The following is a 21,224-nucleotide window of genomic DNA, read 5'->3' as shown; positions in this document are numbered from 1 at the left end:
CTAAAATCTGTTTTTAGTTCTTCATATTTTTGGACTCTCAGCAATACTTCAAATAGCGTCTTGAATTTAGCAATAAAGAAGGTCGTGTTTCTTCAGGAATCTAAAAGGAGCATGAGAACGGATAGCATCTGACTTTTTCTGACTTGTTTATTATGACATTTACTAAAGAAACTATTTTAAATCTTGAAACTTTCCCAGTGTCCTTTTCCATTTTGTTAAAATATTCAACTTTCTATAAGCAACATCTTTCAATATTCCTGGTGACCTTGATTTTTTTTTTGTCAGATCTTTGGTTATTTGCTTTTTTCTTTTTAACTTGTTCAGAATTGCTTTCTCTTGAGGATTAGAAGAACTTTTTATCATTAGTCTTAATATCTGTGAAAGTATTTTTCAAAACAGTAGGAAAGAGGGCTATGTCTGAGTTGCAATACAGTAACTGAAGTTACTAGTTAACTAGTTACTAGTTAACTGAAAATGAATTTATGACAATATCCTCAGAGTATATGTGATCTTCCAGGTAGAATATAATTAATCAAAGTAGGTTAGGGAAGCAGAGGAAGACAAATTCTAATTCTGAAAATGCTTTTAGCAGACCAGTGTGAGAATTCCTTCAGATGCCTCTTGGTGACCTAAATATTTCAAACCTCTATTACAAATGTGTGTATACATACCGTGTTCATACACACACATACATATATACACAAATATATGTATGTATATATGTATACATATGTATATTGTATATACACATTATATATGATACACATACATATGTATTTGTCTATGTATATATATATGCTTGGACAACGCATACATGTAAATTTGAGTTGGAAGGATAGAGAAACTTGCAATATCACTATCTCTATTCTCTGTTCAGGGGCAATCTTCCTACCAAGTTCTCTGGTTAGGAGAAGTCTTACTTAACTTCAGGAATAATTCAGAACTCCAGTGTGTATAATTTGTAGAGTCCCCCGGGACATTCTTAACAGTTTATCACCCTTAGAGTGTGAATTGCTCAAGTAACTCTAGAAATGTTGGTGCTAGCCCCTGAAGTGTATGTAACCTAGTAACCTGACCAGGTTTCTTCTATGTGTCTGTTACAGCAACAGACCCTTTCCAGATTATATTCAAAAAAGAAAATTTCAGAAAGTTTTATTTCCAGTCTGATCAGAATTAGCATCCCCCAAGAATGGAAACTTCTTAGAAAATTAAAGTAAGGCCATCACTGATTGCCTTCTTCCAAATTTTCTGGGTCTTCCTTCACTTCCTGTTAATCCAGCCACATGCTTTACTTGTTCAAACTTTACTTTCTTCCTTAGTGTTAAACCTCACTGAAAAGTAGATCCTAAGCCTTTTGATATCTCATTCTTGAGTACCCCCCAGTAATCTGTCATTCTATATGAACTGTGTGGTTGCAAAAATGAGCAAGAATACACATGACCACATAGTTCATGTATCTTAAGGTCTAGTGCAGGAAATGGGTGTTAATGATAAAAGCGAATATAAGATTATAAATACAATAAGTGGCAAAAAGGAAGTTATATGTGCTATCAGGATATAAAAGGATCATTTACCTTAGTGTGTAGGGCCTTTCCTGTGTAAGTGATACCGACCTGCAATATGAATGATTATTAAGAGGTAGGCAAAGAAGGAGGAAAGAACATATAGAGAGATCCTTCAGTGGGGAGAAGTAGCATGAGAAATTTTAGGAAATGAAGCTGGGGAGATCAGTAAAGTCTTACTAGGTGCTCTGAATGCCATAGTAGTTGATGTTGGCATTTATTTTGCTGATCACCATCCCCCTTCATTTCATAGTTTGAAGGAATTTCCCTGGTGTCGTCTTAGGTGGGATGCTGGGCTCATCCTTTCCTTACATAAAATGAAGGGGGCTGAGCATTTCCTCTTCACACCCTCTGGCACTGGTTAACTGGATGCTTCCACATGAGACTTTGTTTGGGGTGAATAAAACTAAGAATTTAGGACAGCTAAAGAACATTCACTGTGGCCACAGCAAGAGTCACAAGTGCAGTGATGATCACAGTAAATAATCATTTTTATGGTGGCATGGCAGGAGAGGCATGTGTCCACGGGTCAGAAAACCTGTAGTGGTACCTTAACCACACTTCGTGTGGTATGACCTTGGCTGAATTCTCTGCTACTTAGCCTTGTGTACGAGTCTGGGTTCTCTAGGACGGCAGAACCAATAGGATACATATATATCCTATATATTTGTTTTCCAGAAGAAAAGTGACATACTGGTATTAAAATTATCTTTAAGTTTAGTTTAGAAAAAGCTTTAATATTAAGTAAGCAAATGTTCATCTACTTCTCATTTTTGTTTCCAGTGTAATTTTGCATACTATTTATATAATTTTCTAGGGTTTTTACTTGTTTTATTTGTGATAGCAAATGGCATACCAATAAAAAAGCTTTGTTCAAACTTTCATTATCATGGAGAATGTGTCCGTGAGAACCACCATCTACTAATTAAGATTAGGCTGGTTTATTCTCTCCTAATACAACATTTGCCAGGACTAGCTTACTTTAATTGTACAATTTGTCTAAATAAACAAGTAGGTATAGGCCAAGGCTATGAGCAATGCTGGAGGGCATATGATTTGACATAAACTTCACACTGTTGAATAGGAAATAAATAGCATAACTTTTCTGGAAAGCAATTTGGCTGTATGTAGTAAGAGCCCAAATACATTTATCTAATTTGTACTTAAAAGCATTTCTCCATATTTCACTTCTAAAGAAAATAGAAAAATATTATGGCAAAAAATTATGTTCAAGTTAATTTATAGTGAGAAATACTTGAAAATATTCTAAATTTTCTATATTTTTAAAAGGAGCCTGCTCTGGCTTGGATTGTCTCCCCAGAAAACCTGATCCCTCCCCAGAACCTGTGAATGTGATCTTCTTTGGGAGTAGTCTTCGTGTATGTTACCAAGTTATGATGAGGTCCTTAGGGTGGACACTCAACCAGTGTAATTGGTGGTGTTATAAGAAGAGAAGGCAAAGTAACGGGAGATCTTCATGTGAAGACAAGGCATGTTTATGCTGCCATAAACCAGAGTATGCCTGGGGTTACCGAAAACTGGAAGAGGCAAAGATTTTCTCCTAGATGTTCCTTGAAGGACTATAGCCATGCCACCACCCAGATTTCAGACTTCTCTCCTCTAGAACTGTGAAATAAGTTTTTTTAAATTCATATTCTTAAAATTTATATCCAAATTAGTTAGCATATAATGCAACAATGATTTCAGGAGTAAATTCCTTAATGCTCCTTACCCATTTAGCCCATCACCCCTCCCACAACCCCTCCAGTAACTCTGTTTTCCTTATTTAAAGGTCCTTTATGTTTTGTCCTCCTCCCTGTTTTTATATTATTTTTGCTCCCTTTCCCTTATTTTCATCTGTTCTGTGTCTTAAAGTCCTCATATGAGTAAAGTCATATGACTTTTGTCTTTGTCTAATTTTGCTTTGCATAATACCCTCTAGTTCCATCCGGTTGTAGTTCCATCTAATTGTAAATGGCAAGATTTCATTCTTTCTGATTGCTGAGTAATACTCCACTGTATATATGTACCACATCTTCTTTATCCATTCATCCCTCGATGGCCATTTGGGCTCTTTCCATACTTTGGCTATTGTTGATAGTGCTGCTGTAAACGTTGGGGTGCATGTGTCCCTTCGAAACAGCACAGCTGTATCCCTTGGATAAATGCCTAGTAGTGCAATTGTTGAGTTTTAGGGTAGTTCTATTTTTAATTTTTTGAGGAACCTCCATACTGTTTACCACAGTGGCTGCACCAGTTTGCATTTCCACCAGCAGTGCAAAAAGATCCTCTTTCTCTGCATCCTTGCCAACATCTGTTGTTGCCTGAGTTACTAACTTTAGCCATTCTGACAGGTGTGAGGTGGTATCTCATTGTGGTTTTGATTTGTATTTCCCTGATGATGAGTGATGATGAGCATTTTGTCCTGTGTCAGTTGGCCATCTGGATGTCTTCTCTGGAGAAGTGCTATTCATGTCTTTTGCCCATATCTTCACTGGATTATTTGTTTTTTGGGTGTTGAGTTTGATAAATTCTTTATATATTTTTGGATACTAACCTTTTATCTGATATGTTGTTTGCAAATATCTTCTCCCATTCCATCAGTTGCCTTTTAGTTTTGCTGATTGTTTCCTTCGCTGTGCAGAAGCTTTTTATTTGTGGTCCTTTTTTTTTTTTTTAAACAACAGCCCTAGGAAACTAGTACAAAGGCTATATGACTTTCATAACCAGAAAATTTGTTAAAAATTTTTAATGTTTGTTTTTGAGAGAGTGTGTGAGTCAGTGGGAGGGGGGAGAGGGGGGAGACAGAGATTCTGAAGCAAGCTCCAGACTCCGAGCTGTCAGCACAGAGCCCTACATGGGGCTGGAACTCAGGAACTGCGAGATCATGACCTGGACCTAAGTCAGATGATTAACCAACAGAGCCACCCAGGCAACCAGTTTAGTAGTAATTATATCTGGTTCTCTTTGGGACAGTAGTTCTCAGCCATACCAATTCTTTTTTTTTTTTTTTTTTTTTTTTTTTTTTTTTTTTCATAACAAAGATTTTGTAATTCCCTTTTGGCTATCCTGAAATGAAATTCATCGATAATACAACCCACCTATATAATTTCTAAATGCCATTATTATGCCTTGATTGTAATGCAATCAACATAAGATATTAATTTATAAATAAATAATAAGTATTTCAATATCTAAATGTCTTAGGGAGACTTTATTAGAAGACATAGTGAAATAGTTGCATGTTTGTGCCACAAGTGAAACATACAGATTGAATGCATGATTCAAATACCATGTGTAGTGTTAATGTTTGTTATGATTTTCTGAAATAGTTAACTTCTACTGATTTCCAACAAGCAAAATAGGATTCATTTTTGGGATTAATTTCATGATAGTGTTATTTACTTTATGAAGCCATGCTAAATTATCAAAACTCAAATTATCCCCTTCTCCTTAGAAATACTAATATTGTATTTTCTTACATCTGAACCTGCTCATTTTTATATGCATGGGCATGTGAATATATGTACAGCCTCAAAGTGCTTTAGTACAGAGGTACCAAGTGCTTTTTACTCAGGAAGAGTGACAAGATCATATTGTAGAAAATATGGAAGACATTTCTTAGATAATAGAGGTACTCAGAAGGCAGGTCTCTGCTTTGGAAACCCTTCATTTAGCTGAGTGGGAGTTGACTGTGACTCCCAACTCTATGGTCCCAGTCAAAGCCAATTGGTAGGAAAAGGCCATGGAGCATTAAAAATTGTATGACCACAAAAGTAAAGGAAAACAAAATCAGTGGGCTAATGATGGCATTAGCCTGGAGAGAAAATGAGCTGACTGGTAGTTTAGGTCTTGTGAAGGAGTGGGTACCACACTTATTCCCCTTCAGCTCAACTAAGTTTATTTTATGCCCTGGGAAACAGCAGTGTTTGTGTAGTGATTTAGTCGTCTCTAAAAGCTATAGTACAGGAGGCCTCTTCATGTAGGAGGAGTGCTACATCCAGCAGGATGTGTCTATTACAGCATGACTCTGTGTAAAGGAACTGAGAAAACCTTAACTTTTAAGAATCCTGGCTCTGGTCTCCTTGTCAGGATCACTTCACATCAGAGGGAGTCAAATCCCCTTTCAGAATTGTCAACTGCACTGTAAACCAGTAGTCACCATTTGAGCAGCGGGTCAAGAACAGCTTTTGCAGAGGGGACAGCCAGCTCCCTGAAATAGAACCAAATCAGGCAGACATTTCTCCCTTTCCTGATTATTGGTAACTACAGGGGCAGAGTGGGGGGAATGTTACAGCACATAAAAAAAAAATCAGAAGTGAACTCTGAAGAAGTTGGGCAAGACTTCCCGCTGATACAAGATGTGGGAACCCTAGGATGGGAGCCCTGCTCAGGGTGTAGTTTTGCCCTTAAATTCTCAAGGTCCCTGACTTGTTGAGATATCTTTAAATTCTAGTTCCCTTCTTTTGCTCTGTGTTTATTCCTGCTTCCATTTTCTTAAATCCTTTTGTATAAGGCATGGTGTTTCATTGTTACTTCATCTATATAATTCTCAGATTGCTCTATTCCTCCCCTTTCAATTGTTTAAACATAAGTGTAACTGAAATTTCAGCACCCAAGTACAGCGTGTTAAGCTTTGAGTTAATGGTAATAAGACCTAATATTTATTAAGTACTCAGTATGTAGAAGTAATGTGGTGAGTCCTTCCCATAAGCCCTCTCCTCCCAGTTGTGAAGCCAGGATTGAATCCAGATTTGTTAAGTTCTTAAACTCATAACCATTTATATTGCACTGCTTCCTTGAGATGAAGGAGTCTCACTAATAAAAAGTATGAGAATAAAGGTGAAGATGAGAGTTCTAGTCCTAAGCCTGCCATTATTTAACTCTGTGTCTTTAATGTCTTCATAAAATGATGGGATTCCATGGTTTTCAAACCATGTTCATGAAACCTATAGAATTTGGACAGTTCTTCGGGTTGATACATAGCAATCCAGAACTTGTAACTACTTGTAGAAGGGGTTTCAAATAAGAGTTGGTTTTATTGCTTAACGACCTTTTAAATCACGAGATCTGTAAAACACTATCCTTGCTTAAACTGTGAATCATGAATATATCCTTTTTTTAAATTTTGTTTTTGGACGCTTAACCAACCGAGCCACCCAGGTGCCCTTATAAAGTATTCTTATATGGTCTTAGATGAGTAGTGCTGAACTGATATTTTTAAATTTATTTTTTAGCGTTTTGTCTCCACTCTTGGAGGCTTCTAATGTTTATCAATGTCAAAAGTTAGAGTCCTCTGTGGATGAGGTAAAATATGATTTTTAATTAAGAAGCTTAAGCCTAAATAAGGGAAGCCAAGTCACTGACTATATATTGGTTTATACATTGAAAGCTCCGACCACAGTGTGATTGTTTTTTTTCTTTGTAAATATTTGCTAAAAGAGGACAAAGAGAAATTGCATTTAGAAAGGGGTTTGCTTTTATTAACCTTCTGGGTGTTGAATGAACAATTATGGAAAAACAAGCACCAATTAAAACTGATGCTTGACGATCAATTTCTCAAGATTTATTTAAAAAGTTTAAAGTAATTTGATGTTGGGCACCTGGGTGGCTCAGTTGGTTAAGTATCTGACTTTGGCTCAGGTCATGATCTCATGGTTCATAGTTTCAAGCCCCACATCAGGCTCTATGCTGACAGCTCAGAGCCTGGAGCCTGCTAAGCATTCTGTGTCTCCCTCTCTCTCTGCCCCTCCCCCACTAGTGCTCTTTCTCTTTCAAAAATAAACATTAAAAAATTTTTTTAAATTTGCTTTAAGACTTCACAATTTCTGACAAATTAAAGAATAGCTTACTGTATTGTATTTTACTATATTAATCACATTAGACCAATTAGTAACCAAAGCACTAAAAGGAATCAAACATTACTGCTAATATGATTTTAAAGGCCAGCTAAGATAAATATGCATTCACATTGTTTCGGCAGTTTGAACATTTTAACATGTTCTGCTTTGTGACTCACTAAATTTCCAATTTCTCTGAACAGTAAAAATGAATCTCTAGAGGCATTACTTAGTTTTCCCAGAAATCTAGTTTTGATACAAATTAGGAGCAGCAACATCTTTAAGTCCAGCATCATTTTAAGAGAGACTATTTTCCAGTAAAGAAATTGGTACCAAATTTATATAAAGTTCTCAAAATCATTTATTTTAAACCAGAGCATTTAAAAAATCAAGTATTTTGTCAGGCTTATATGATTTCCAGAGGCATATCTAACAATTCTAGCTCCTAATACATAAAAAAAAAAAAGAATATATTCTAATCAGGTCAATAGCTATCTTAATTTTGTTGAATTTAGTAACCCACAAAAGTTTTACAGTATTTTATTTCTTCTTTAAAAATAAGAACTTAAGGTGTAGCAATTAATCTAACAAAAAGTAAACTAGCTTTACTAATTTGAGAAGCAAAATACCTATAAATCCATTTCCCTATACTAGAAACAGATACTTTAATTTTAAAGATAGGAGTACTGGTAGGGTAGAATAACCATCATTGCATAAAAGTTATTTCATAATTAATCAGGCCATTAAAAATTATTGAAAAGATACTAAGAAATCGGTGCTTTCAATCAGTAAGAGTTATTATATTGAAAAAATTAAATTTTTATTAGTTGGTACCTAGCTTGACATTATTAGAAAACTGCAATACCAAGTAATAAAATTGCCATGTATTTTATTCATGCATTTTTCATTTTAAAGGTGTGCTTTGTGTCCTGGATTTTTTAATTTTACCCTTAGATTTATTTCACTGCTTTTAAAAATCATAGTTTGTTACTTTAATATCACCAGAATCTTTTTATCAATACTTTATTTTCTGAACCAGTAATAGGAATTATCACTGGAACTTGATGTTAATTAGAATACATTGGTATAAAACTTAGAGATCTCTGTTGTCAATCAAATATAACTTTTGCAAATTTGGCATAAAATTTGGTATAAAACTCTAGAAAGTAATACAATTAATAATTTTAGTAGGAAGATGAACAAAAACAAAAGTGATACTGTAGCTAATGGTATCACTTTGAACTAATACATTTTGAGCTATAACTTTTATTCTTGCTATTAAACTTGAATTGTGTCAGCCACTCTCAAATATTCATTAAAAAAATTTTTTTAATGTTTATTTTTGAGAGAGAGACAGAGTGCAAATGAAGGGGCTGAGAGAGAAGGAGACACAGAACTCGAAGCCAGCTCCATGCTCTGAGCTGTCAGCAAAGAGCCCATTGTGGGGCTTGAACTCATGAACTGCGAGATCATGACCTGAGCCTAAGTTGGACACGTAACTGACTGAGCCACCCAAGCGTTCCTCAAATATTCATTTAAAAAATATTTGCTGAATATGTTACTTACTAGAATTTAAATTTTGAAATATTAAAAAATAAAAATAAAATTAAAACATTTATTGAGTAACCACCATATGCTAGGATTAAGACTATAGTTAATAATGTATCACATATTTGAAAGTTGCTAAGAGAACAGATCTTAAAAGTTCTCATCTCAGGTGCACCTGGGTGGCTCAGTCGGTTAAGGGTACAACTTTTGATATTGACTCAGGCTATGATCTCTTAGTCAAGCATGGAGCTTGCTTGGGATCTCTCTGCCCCTCCCCAACTTGCCTGTGTGTGTGTGGGTGTGTATGTGTGCACACGGTTACTCTTTTTTTTTTTTTTAAGTTCTCATCACAGGAAAACAATTCTTTTGTAACTATGGTGATGGATCTTAACTGATTATGGTGATCATTTTTGCAATATATACAAATGTCAAATCATGTTGTATCCTAAAACTAAAACAATGTTCTAGGCCAATTATAGCTTGACAAAAAATAGTATAGCATACCAGAACTAAAAGAAAATTTGAAATAATCATTTATTTATGCTATAATTTATTTTTAAATTTAAGTAAAATTTAATGCTACCTAACTTTGATGTCATTTAAATAATGTCAACTGGAGTTACTACATTTATTTTGTTAAATATCTTATATAGAATTGTTTATTGACTAGCTGAATGTGGAACAGTTTTAAACTTAAATATGGTCAAATTTATTGGTCTGTCTATTCCCCTCAAAATGCTTTATAATTTTATGATTCTGGCATCTTCCTTAATTTTAGAATTTTTCTTTCACCTTTAATTTTCATCAATGCCCTAAATTAGTTATTAGTATTGTTACTATTATCATTCTCATTTTAATTATTGTTACTTTTATAGTCAATGTTTATTTAGATGTACATAAATATTCATTTCTTTGTTCATTGTTGTTTCTGAAGTACCACTCTTCCCTTCTGGAAATTTATTCCATGCTGAACTTATGTCCCTTAATAGTTATTTTAGTAAAGATCAAGACCTTTAAATCGTCAAAGTTGCCTTTTATTCTGTTTAATCCTATTTAAGCTAAATACAGACTATTTTTTCTGAGTTACTGTTCCTCTACACTTTGAAGATACTATTCCATTGTTTTCTACTAGTTATTAGTATTGTCAGTCTGTTCTTTCTATTTTGGCGATCTCTTTTCTCCCCAATAGATTTTGAAGTTTTCTTTGTCTTTGGTATTCTGCAGTTCAACTACAGTCCATCTAGTATGGATTTCTTTTGTTTTTCTGTGTAGGACTTGTTCTTTTTCAAGCTGAATATTTCTTTTTTTTCAAACCTGGGGAAACACTTAACATATTTTTTTCTACACTCTTTATTTTCCTTCTAGAACTTCAGTTAAATGTACTTTGGAATTTTCATCTCCACCACGTCTCTGAGCAGCTCTTTCACACCTTTTTTCTCTTTTTGTTGTATTCTGGATATTTTTCTCAACTTTATTTCCCAGCTTTTCTAATTCTCTAATGATGTAAAAGCACTGTTCCTCACAGATGTAATTCAGGAACTTGTTTAATAAGTGGACTTTTTATGGATTGATCCGAGTTATCAATAAAGAAATCCATCATATGGGAGTCCTGAACAAGTCATCTTTATTTCATACTTCTTAAAATTTCCCTATACCTTATTGTTTAAGTTTCACTTTTTCTGTATGGTCATTCAACCTGCTTTTCATTTACATAAGCGTGCCATTGATCTAGTCCATATTTCTCTGCCAACCAAAATAAACATAAGAAATGATTATAATTAAAGGAAAAATCATGTCAATGCCTTTAAGTTCAGATAACTTCTATCTTCTGCATCTCTTTGACCAACAACTAAACTGATCGAAAAAAGAAATAGAATCGGTGTGGTTTATTTGGTTCAGTGGATACATGTTAACTTTTATTAAATGTACACTGTTTTCATAAGCTTTAAGAAATTACTGTGTTTTTCATCCATTTTGGGTATCAAAGGAAATTTTTTGCCCTGTAATTTACAGGATTTATTTTTAAAATAAGAACTTTATTTACTTTTCACTGTCATCATTTTCTTTCATCCTTATTCTAAAAGACTGTGGGATTCACTTTATTTTCTAATCTCAAGGTTTTCTATTACATGTATGGTAATGTGCCCAGACCTAGATAAATACACTTAAAATAGCAAGAGAAATATATTTAATTTCCATTTTCAAATTTCTCAGTCTTAAATGTATTTTTTTTTAAAAAAATTTTTTTAACGTTTATTTTTGAGACAGAAAGAGACAGAGCATGAATGGGGGAGGGTCAGAGAGAGGGAGACACAGAATCTGAAACAGGCTCCAGGCTCTGAGCTGTCAGCACAGAGCCCGACGCGGAGCTCGAACTCATGGACCGCGAGATCATGACCTGAGCCGAAGTCGGCCGCTTAACCGACTGAGCCACCCAGGCACCCCTCAATCTTAAATGTTTTGATGAAGAGAGGAGGATTGTGTCAATATGAGTATGATAGCTTTGTGAAGAAATTGAAATGCTAGGCTTCATGAGTTTCATTAAGATTTGATTACCTCATTCGTAGAATCACATGGAGCCACGAAAGCTTGTCAGGTAAAAAAGTTGTGTAATCATACTTGGTTTTGGAAAGGTTATTAGGATTCAGTTTAGAACATGGGTGATAAAGCTTGATGACTAGAGACAGGGAAAAGTGGTTTGATTTAAGATTTACATAGAATATATTTACACAGTAGGTCATGATTAGTTGTATAGGAGTCAAAGGTCATGCTCATGGTGTCATAGTAACACATAACAAAGGCCAGGTGTGCACAAGAAACATCCAGTTTTGAGCAAGATATAAATATTCTGCCAGTAGGATATCTGAGTGGAATTGTCCAGTTGCAGGTCTATAGTTCAGGAGTAAACTTTGGCCAACTTGTAATCAAAATCAGGAAAATGTATGCAGTCATCGAAGGGGAGGGTAAAAATGAGAAGACAAAAAGGGATCTGGGAAACCCAGGGGAGAGTGGGTATCAAAAAATTGAAGAGAGTGTTTTAAAAAACAGGGTGTGATTAACACTTTCTCAAGATGCTGAGAGTTAAGGCTGAGGAATATGAAGGGGAGATAGATCCAAGGTCAGGTTGTGACAGCACTTTCAGGAAAGAAATGAATAAATATGGTGTATACACAAAGTAGGATATAATAAACCTTTTGCAATGTATGGCCTGCATGCATTAAGTGGGAAATATTGAAAGAACAAAGTGACCTGTATGGTAAGACAGTATTCATGTGATTTTTTTTTTTAATTTGGGTGCAGTTGACATGCTATGTTACATTAGTTTTAGGTGTACCATTTAGTGATTTGACATGTTTATACATTATGCTTTGTTTACTACAAGTGTAGTTACCATCTGTCCTACTACATCACCGTTTCAACCTTATTGACTATATTCCTTATGCTGTGCCTTTTATTCCTGTGACTTCATTCATTACATAAGTGGAAGCCAGTATCTCTCTCTCCCTTCACACATTTTTCCCATCCCCTACATTATCTACCCTCTGGCAACCATCAGTTTGTTCTCTGTATTTATAGGTCTGATTCTGCATTTCACTTAGTTGTTTTATATTCCACTTATGAGTGGAATTATATGGTATTTGTCTTTCTTAGTCTAACTTATTTCACTTAGCATAATACCCTCTAGGTCCATCCATGTTGTCTCAAATGACATTATCTTATCCTTTTTCATGGTTGTGTGATATTCCACATTTTCTTTACACATTCATCTAAGGATGGACACTTAAGGTGCTTCCATATCCTTGTAAATAATTCTGCCATGAATATCAGGGTTTATGTATCTTTTCAAATTAGTGTCTTCATTTTCTTTGGGTAAATATCCAATAGTGTAATTATTGGATACTTGATTGTTTTTTAAGTGTTAAGTTACATAAGTTCTTTATATATTTTTAGATACTAACCCTTTATCAGATATCTCATTTTCAAGATCTTTTCCCATTCAGTAGTCTTTCTGTACTGTTGATGGTTTCTTTTGCTTAGCAAAAGTTATTATTTTGATGAAGTCCTAATAGTTTATTTTTGCTTTTGTTTCCCTTGCCTTAGGAGACATATCTAGAAAAATGTTGTTATGGCTGACATCAGAGAAATTACTGCCTGTGTTCTCTGCTGGGATTTTTATGGTTTGGGGTCTCACATTTAATCTATTTTGAGTTTATCTTTTCATCCATATACAGTAAGTCATTATTCATGTGAATTTTAAAATATAAAAATACATAACGCATGCTGTCATACACACAGATACACATGTACATATAAATATGTAAATATAAATATAGCAAGTTTGAAAAAAGATTGGAAGTTTACATATCAACTTCAAGAAAATTTTTTTCTATAAAGATATTGACAGTGATGGGTGGATTAGGTGTGCATTTTAATTACATCGGTAAAGTTTTACATATTTTAACCCCGCCCCCCCCCCCCCCCAAAAAAAAAGTGACCTAAAGCAAAGAATGACATGCATTAACTTTTGGTGGTAAGGGAGTCTTATTCTCTCTGAGCTCTTGGTATGTTAACAATATTTCATAATTCTGTACAATAATTCATAGACTTGTATTAGATTTGCCCAAGACATATAGATAAGAAATATGGTCAAACTTACTAGAAGTCAAATTTTCTGGATATTTAAGAAAACCACATTGAGCATGAGAGGTACAGCAATGGAGGCAGCAAATATTTGCCATTGTTTCAAGAAAGATATTAGATAAATATTCAATTAATACTTAAAATTTTTTTTTATTTCTGAGAGACAGAGACAGAGCACAAGCAGGGGAAGGGCAAAGAGAGAGGGAGACACAGAATCCGAAGCAGGCTCCAGGCTCTGAGCTGACAGCACAGAGCCTGATGCACAGCTTGAACCCCCAATCTGTGAGATCATGACCTGAGCTGAAGTCGACACTTACCTGACTGAGCCACCCAGGCACGCCCCCCATACTTATTCTCAAATTAAGAATAAAACTGTGCAATTTTTATTCAGCCATAAGATGTTACTCTTTGCCAAACAAGTTGACATATATAGTAATAGTTCATCATGGCCTATTAAAAATACCTTGAATAGGAAAATAAGATACTGTGCATTAATTTAAATCTACTTAGTATTTTTCTTTAACATGGATACTTAGCTATGGACACAGATATTCTCCTAACATTAATAATGTATATAATTTGTTCCATAATTTTTTTATAAAGATGTTTGCTCATTTAAATTGATGGCATAATCAAAGCCCAAGTTTAAAAACAAAATATTGACTTGTTAGAGAAATGTAAAATCTCTTAGCATATCTAATTTTACTTGAAATATCCAAAGAAAAGAGCTATGCAATTTTCCAGATAATAAGTATATCAAATAAATTTTTCTTTAATTATGTATAATGCATATCTTAGTTCTTTATTTCCTATAAGCTGTTTTTATGCCGTTCCCAGTTGTCATTTGAACTTATCAAAGTTAAGATTTGTCAAAAATTTAAAAAAATCTAAATATCTCCCAGATATGGAAATCCTATTCCTTGAATATACTGACAAAAGGAAAACAATAAAATTCTACCAGGATAAATTAAAAAAAAAAAATGCCCTCAGAGAACTTAGTGAATCTTGGCCTCCCTAAGAATTATTTTTATCAACATCTGTTGACCAGTTTTAATTACATGGTTATGCCAAAATAAAGCTTGTAAAGGACCTCTGCTTATCTACATCAGACTTTGACTCAGGTTCTAATAGTTATAATAACAGCAAAGCTGTAAAATCTCAGAACAGAAGTCTGAATGAGACTGTCAGTAATTTCAGATATTTTTTTGATTCTGGTTTCTGATCTCACAGTGTTAGATTCTTGCCTATTTTGAATTCTGGTGTCAGTACTGTGAAATTTCATGTGTTGCAATGGGAAAATTATGAAGTTAAATTCAAGTTCACCTATAGGTATTGTTACTTACAGAAAATATTAACAACTTGTACTGACCAATGAATGATAAAATAAGACAAAACATTATTCTCATAACCTTAGAGTAAGTTGGGGACATAGTTTTATAAGTAACATCTATATTAATCTCAGGTCCCCCGAATTTGAAACTGTTGTGTTTTTAGTCAACTATTCCCATATGATATTAAACTATTAAAATCTCAAAACTGAGAAGGTCTTGTTTTTCCCATCCACCATGAATTAATGGAGATCAGTTTCATCTTAGACGATTCATTCTCCGAAATGAACCCTTTTCTGTGACATACAAACTCTATTTGGAAAACAAACTTAATTGCAAAGCACCAATTTGCTTCGATATTCATTATCTGTGAGTGTTTATTACTGTTCTAGAAAATTAGATTACAATTTTCTTTTAATTATCTTCCTGAGGATGCACCTCATTTCCTGATGACAACTGGAAAATATCCAAATGACTACCAGCCATAATTAAGATAGGTTTCTTCTCCAGAAGCTTCAGGAACTATTCAGTCATTGCGTGTTTATTAAGTTGACTTTAAATCCTGGAATTTACCTAACCTTGGCCATAAAATATTAGAGTGTGTCATATGTGAAATTTTTTTGGTTGTTTTGTATAAAATTGTTTTAGAAAAATTATTTTTCAATTGACTTCCAATATGTGTGAATAATATATATGTACATATATATGTATACAATATATATTGTGTATATATAATCTTATATATAAAATGATATAGATAATATATATATGTATACAATATATATTGTGTATATACATATAATCTTATATATAATATGATATAGATATGGAATGAGAGTCTGGCTATGGCATTTCAATTTTTAGAAGGTATTATAAGAAAATAAACATTAACTGGTTAAAGAAAAAAGGCCTCCAGAGGACAATGAAGGTTTCTGTGTTTGGGAGAAAAGAAATATTAAATAAATGCTATAGGAAGAAAAATGACCTGATATTTAGAAAAGAAACATAAGAATTTCTCTTTGAGAAATTAGAGATTCTGCATTTGATTGTGGGTTTTGAGAGTAATCAGAACATGTGGGCACATATTGAAGATAGATAGGCCAGAGGTCAACAGAGTACATTAGAGTATCCAGCCATGTTACTTCATGGGATTGAGGGTGTCATTACATGTGCTGCGGTCAGAGAGAGCCCAGAAAGTATCAAAGGCACATCTTCAGGAGTTGTAAGCAAGATTTAGTCATGATCAGGAGGGACGAGTCAATTTAGTATCATTTTCATATACAAATCCATTTATTGAACACACAAAAAACGTTAGCTTTTACTGTCATTGTTGATGATTTCATTGTGAATTTCTGGAGTAGGTGTAGCTATTGGATGCTTCCAGCAGGGGGAAGCAGACCCCTTCATAGTGGGGTGGCTGATTTCAAAGGCATCCATTTGCAACTAAGAATTACCAGGGAGTTGGTTTGTTGGTATCTGGTCGTTACCAAAACAGGACTGTGTAACCCATCTTCTTCATCTTGACTGTTCTGTTGGCATTAATTCCTTCAACCTGCATTTCTTTCTTTCTTTCTTTCTTTCTTTCTTTCTTTCTTTCTTTCTTTCTTTCTTTCTTAGTTGAATCTGATGGTGACAGTACATATTTTAGGAGCAAGCACAGGAAGGTACACAAAGTACTTCATATATTGTATACACTGATAAATGTAACACTATAGTCCAGTCTATAACACAGTGCCGAAGATTTATGCTCAGTAGAGAGTCTGAAGTCTAGAACCACAGACTACTTGGCAGGTACCCCTCAAATTTGGGCATAGCCACAGACAAATGGGAGGTTCAAACATAATAGATCTCACAACTTTGCCACCCCAGGTTGTCTTTGGCTATGCTCTTGGTTTTTCTTTTTCCTGTCCAATTGCAAGGAGGAGAGCTGGAAAAGATTACCTAACAATATTTATTCATGAGGAATTCTAAGCCTATTGTTAAGCCCCCACAGACAAATGGGATTGCTGTTCTCCACATGCTCTTGTCTTGCTCTACTTGTTGGAATTTTCTTCAAGGTAAACTGAGATGATTGGACTATATAACACCATGTGTGATAAGGACCTGAAGTATCTGGTTTGGATAATAACAGAATGACTACAAAGTACTGGAAATTTCAGAGTGGTGAAACACCCATATAGTTTAAAGGAGTTTTTGCTATAACACACCCAAAGCTTGAGGTGCTCTTTGTCCTATCCACTAAGATTTTTTCCTCCATCTGCTTACCTTGCAATTTTGCAGTCAGAGCTGATCTCATTTTTCCATTGCCTTGGGGATAAAAACATCTATTAGTTTCACATATATTTTTCCTGCTGTCTCTGGGTTTCTGTGGCCTACCCCTTTTACTATTCCTTTAAAATAATTCTTACATTTTCTTCTTATCCCCTTAGGGCATCCTTCAAGCCTTGTACTCAATTCCATAGTTTAATCACATTCAACTCAGAAGATGTGCAATCACAAAAAGTGCATCGAGAGATAATATATTTTCAGTAAGCACTTGCTGTCTACTTACCATTAGGAGTGGTAGGAAAACCACTCTTTAAGTTGGTTGTCTCTTCAATGTAAATTTTATTTTCTCTCATAATAAACAATAAAAGGGGGATTCCTGTCCCCCACCCTGTATTGATCTAATTTAAGAGTATTATGCTTCTCCTTCTCAAAGAATATCTCAGTCTTTGTGATATGAATGGAAAGGAGCTGGAAGTGCCCAAATCTATGTCAAATGATTAGCGTTTCAACCAATGGTTGACAGGCTGTCTATTTTACCAAGTCTCCTACCTAGAAGGGATAATACATTGGCAGAACTCATTTTACTGATATGGCATGTTTCTGGATTGTTGAAAGTCTTATCTTTTAAGACATGGGTGAAGCATCATCTCCTCCATGAAGGCAAAAGCATTAATTACTTTCTTCTTCTGTACATGAACCTCTATGTATGCCTTCTCACAGTTCATATTACCTGTTTTGGAAATGAATGTTTACTATACTGTTTGTAATGGCTTGAGGACATTGACCTGAGGTTACCCACCACGGTGCTTAGCAAACACCTGGCAGGTAGAAGTCTGAAATAAATTGTCTGTTTCATACCCAGCACATCTTGTTTTCTAATATTCAAATTTATTCCTCTGCTGAAATAAATTAATATTTTTTATCTCCACTGACTCAAAACAAAAAACATCATTTCAAAGTGACCAGGAGGGGCATGGTAAAGGCATTTATAGTTTATTTAAAAAAAAAAAAAAGGCTACTTTATTTCCTTCACAAGAAAAGCAAATACTGGCAATATTTACATAGATATTTTCTTACTGGACTGGAAATGATTAAAATAGTTAAAAAAAATTAGTAAGGGGTGCCTGGGTGGCTCAGTCAACTGAGTGTCCAATTCTTGGTTTCTGCTCAAGTCATAATCTCAAGGTTCATGAGTTGGGGCCTGCATTGGGGTCTGTGCTGATCATGCGAAGCTTCCTTGAGATTCTCTCTCTTTGGCCCTCCCCCTCAAAAATAAACATTAAAAAAAGAAAAATAATAAAAAATAGTAACTTATCCTCTTATTTGGTTTAAGCTACTTAGAAGCATCCTTAACACTTTGGTTGGAGAAATAGAGTGTAAAATACATTGTAGATAAAAATATAATATTAAAGATTTGACGATAGACAGTATTTTATGACTTTCTCTAAAGGAGGGCCCTCAACTGCCATTCTCTAGCACCCTGCATATATCATTCTTTCTTAAAACCAGAGTGGGTAATTATTACAGAACTTCAGATAGATATATACATACGATAAAGAGTAAAAATATTTCAACAAAAAATCTGGCAATGCCAACGAAATAGAAATTGTAGTATATGGAATAGCCACTGCCATTTGAGGCCTCACAAATTGGGTGTATTTTGTTTATTTTTTTGAGAGAGAGGGTGTGAAAATGGGGGAGGGAGGTGTAGAGGGGGAGAGAGAGAATCCCAAGCAGGCTCCATGTCCAGTGCGGAACCCAATTCAGAGCTTGATCCTGCCACCCTGGGATCATGACCCAAGCAGAAATCAAGACTCAGGCTCAACTGACTGAGCCACCCAGACAGTCCTACATACTCTTTTTAAATACTTTCTCCCCATATTTTGACAGTTCCTTTCATCGTTAATCACATTGTTAGTTACCTTTCCCAAGACAAATATTTTTTTTCCCCTCATTGTCATTGTGTGGGCAGTGTTACTTAGGCCTCACAAAATAGATCTATTCATGCAAGAGTTTGAATTGGCAGGGAGCTTCATGGGAAATTAGTGGGGTCTCTCTTCTTGCTGCTGGCATGGGTAGAATGCCAGCTACCTCTGGGCTCTGCAGCAGCAGCAGCAACTCTCTTAGCTGGCAACTCTGCAATCAAGTCTGGGGCTTTATTTCTGGAAGCTCCACCTATAGTCTTCCTTCAATACTATGAGGTCTCAACATCCTTTAATAAATCCATTGGAGCTCAAACTAAGTAGAGTAGGCTATTCTATTCTAATAATCTATTCTGTCACCTGAAATTAAGAAACTTGGTCTTATTTTAAAATATTTGATGCCTTCATCTACCCCAAAACCCCATACTTAGCTTCACTCCTGATAAATCCTTGAAAAGTGCTTGATGATGATAAACATTTGCTGAAACATAATTTAATGGGCTTTATTTTGTGCAACATTTGTGCTTTTTGTTTTTCTCACTAAGAATATAAATGCCCTGTACTTACAGATTTCTACCTTGTTGAGAAAGAAGTATGCATTATGGAAGTTATTGTTTTAAATTTTGACTTGAGGGGTATCTGGTTGGCTCAGTCTTAAAAACTATGCCAAGAAATGTGTTTTCTGAAACCCCCATGTAGATATATATATATGTCAAAAATTTTCCATATCCTTTTGGAACAAGTTCAGAAATATTTCTGCAGCCAATACATCTGTCAGTTTCTTCACTGTAAAGAGTAAAATTTATGAATTTCACCAAATCATTGCACAATAAATGAAAGAAAATAGAGTAACATGAAGTCTAAAATGGTCTTTTATCAATTCAGTTCTCTAAGTATTATCTTCAATTTTGTTTATTTGCATTTAAGAAAGCATATTTTCTGTTTAGGCTTTTGTTCCTAGAACGTCTAAGAGTGGGAGAAGATATGGCAGATTCTATACTTACTAGAATATTCATCTTGCTGTCCCAACAAACTAAACTGCTTGAATTCTACCCTTTGCTGCTTTTTTTTAGACTCATAAGGAGTTTATAGTTTATTGGTTAATGGGTAAGTTTGAAACATCTGACATTTTTCCTCAATACCTCAAGGGCACATAATTGAATTGATCATAACCCTTGTTTATAGCACATTCTCAACATTGGTCCATCATTAGCCATCTTTTAATTATTCCTTACTCATTGGTTTTTATGACTGAATGGACACCAACGACACTTTCTGGCTATAGTTTGTTTTCCTTATCTATGCAACATGGACTCTTCACAGAATACCAAACTAACATGAGGGATGAAACAAACGGGGTCTAGCTTGGGTCCGTCAGTGAATGACTGAGAGTCTTTTATAGAGGAAGAAGATATCACTAAACAGAAATTTGCAATAAAAAATAAATGCTAGTGTAGTACTTCTGGGAAGGTTATTGCTTTGACAAATGAAAACTTCTAGAACTTAAAGGAATATTAGCAGATAAGTGATTTGACACCAAGGCTAAGCTGTGTAAGTCCTGCTGCTGTGCTACCTGTATTTAAGCATGATGTGCTTTTTATATAGATGGCAGAATGGGGGCTCCTACCATGCTGCTTATTTATCCCTGGGCCTGATCAAGTTACAGGTCACTCTGCAGAAACCTTACCTGGTATAACTCGTAGGGAAGCATGATCAAGAACAGAACTCAATCTCCTTCAAACAAATACATTCTAAAGAGTTCTAATAACCTCATAATTTACATTCTAGAATTAAGCATTATGCAATAGGTCTATAAATATATTTTCATATATATCCCATGACCTCAGATTCAGTTTATATGTAGATATTTATGAGATTTCCTTGAGCTAGAAGATTTTTATTGGAGATCTGACCTGGTTGGAGCCATGCTAACTTTGGAGTCCTGTTATGGGTAAAAACGGAGGTGGCAGAATAACCAATAATAACAAGGAAGGAAGTGTTGGGGGTTTTCATGTTAATAACCAGCTAGAATTGAGAGTAAAAGATAGTATGTAAACATGTGACAGCGTTCAAAGGCTAATTAAAGGTAAACAGACATCATTAGTTTTCTATTAT

At 34.7% G+C, this 21,224-nt stretch overlaps 1 long non-coding RNA gene across 1 annotated transcript; it reads right to left on the bottom strand.

The window, feature by feature from the left end:
• Positions 1-16,180: 16,180 nt before the first annotated feature.
• Positions 16,181-20,855, bottom strand: LOC122230674. Its single transcript, XR_006207713.1, has 3 exons — positions 20,797-20,855; positions 17,185-17,226; positions 16,181-16,542 (listed from the first exon to the last, which is right to left on the bottom strand). It is a non-coding gene; the product is annotated as an uncharacterized LOC122230674 (long non-coding RNA).
• Positions 20,856-21,224: the final 369 nt, after the last annotated feature.

This window comes from Panthera tigris, chromosome C2, assembly GCF_018350195.1.
Source record: "Panthera tigris isolate Pti1 chromosome C2, P.tigris_Pti1_mat1.1, whole genome shotgun sequence".
Lineage (NCBI taxonomy): Eukaryota > Metazoa > Chordata > Mammalia > Carnivora > Felidae > Panthera > Panthera tigris.
Note: the sequence above shows the minus strand (reverse complement) of the source record. Positions and strands in the feature narration are given on the sequence as shown.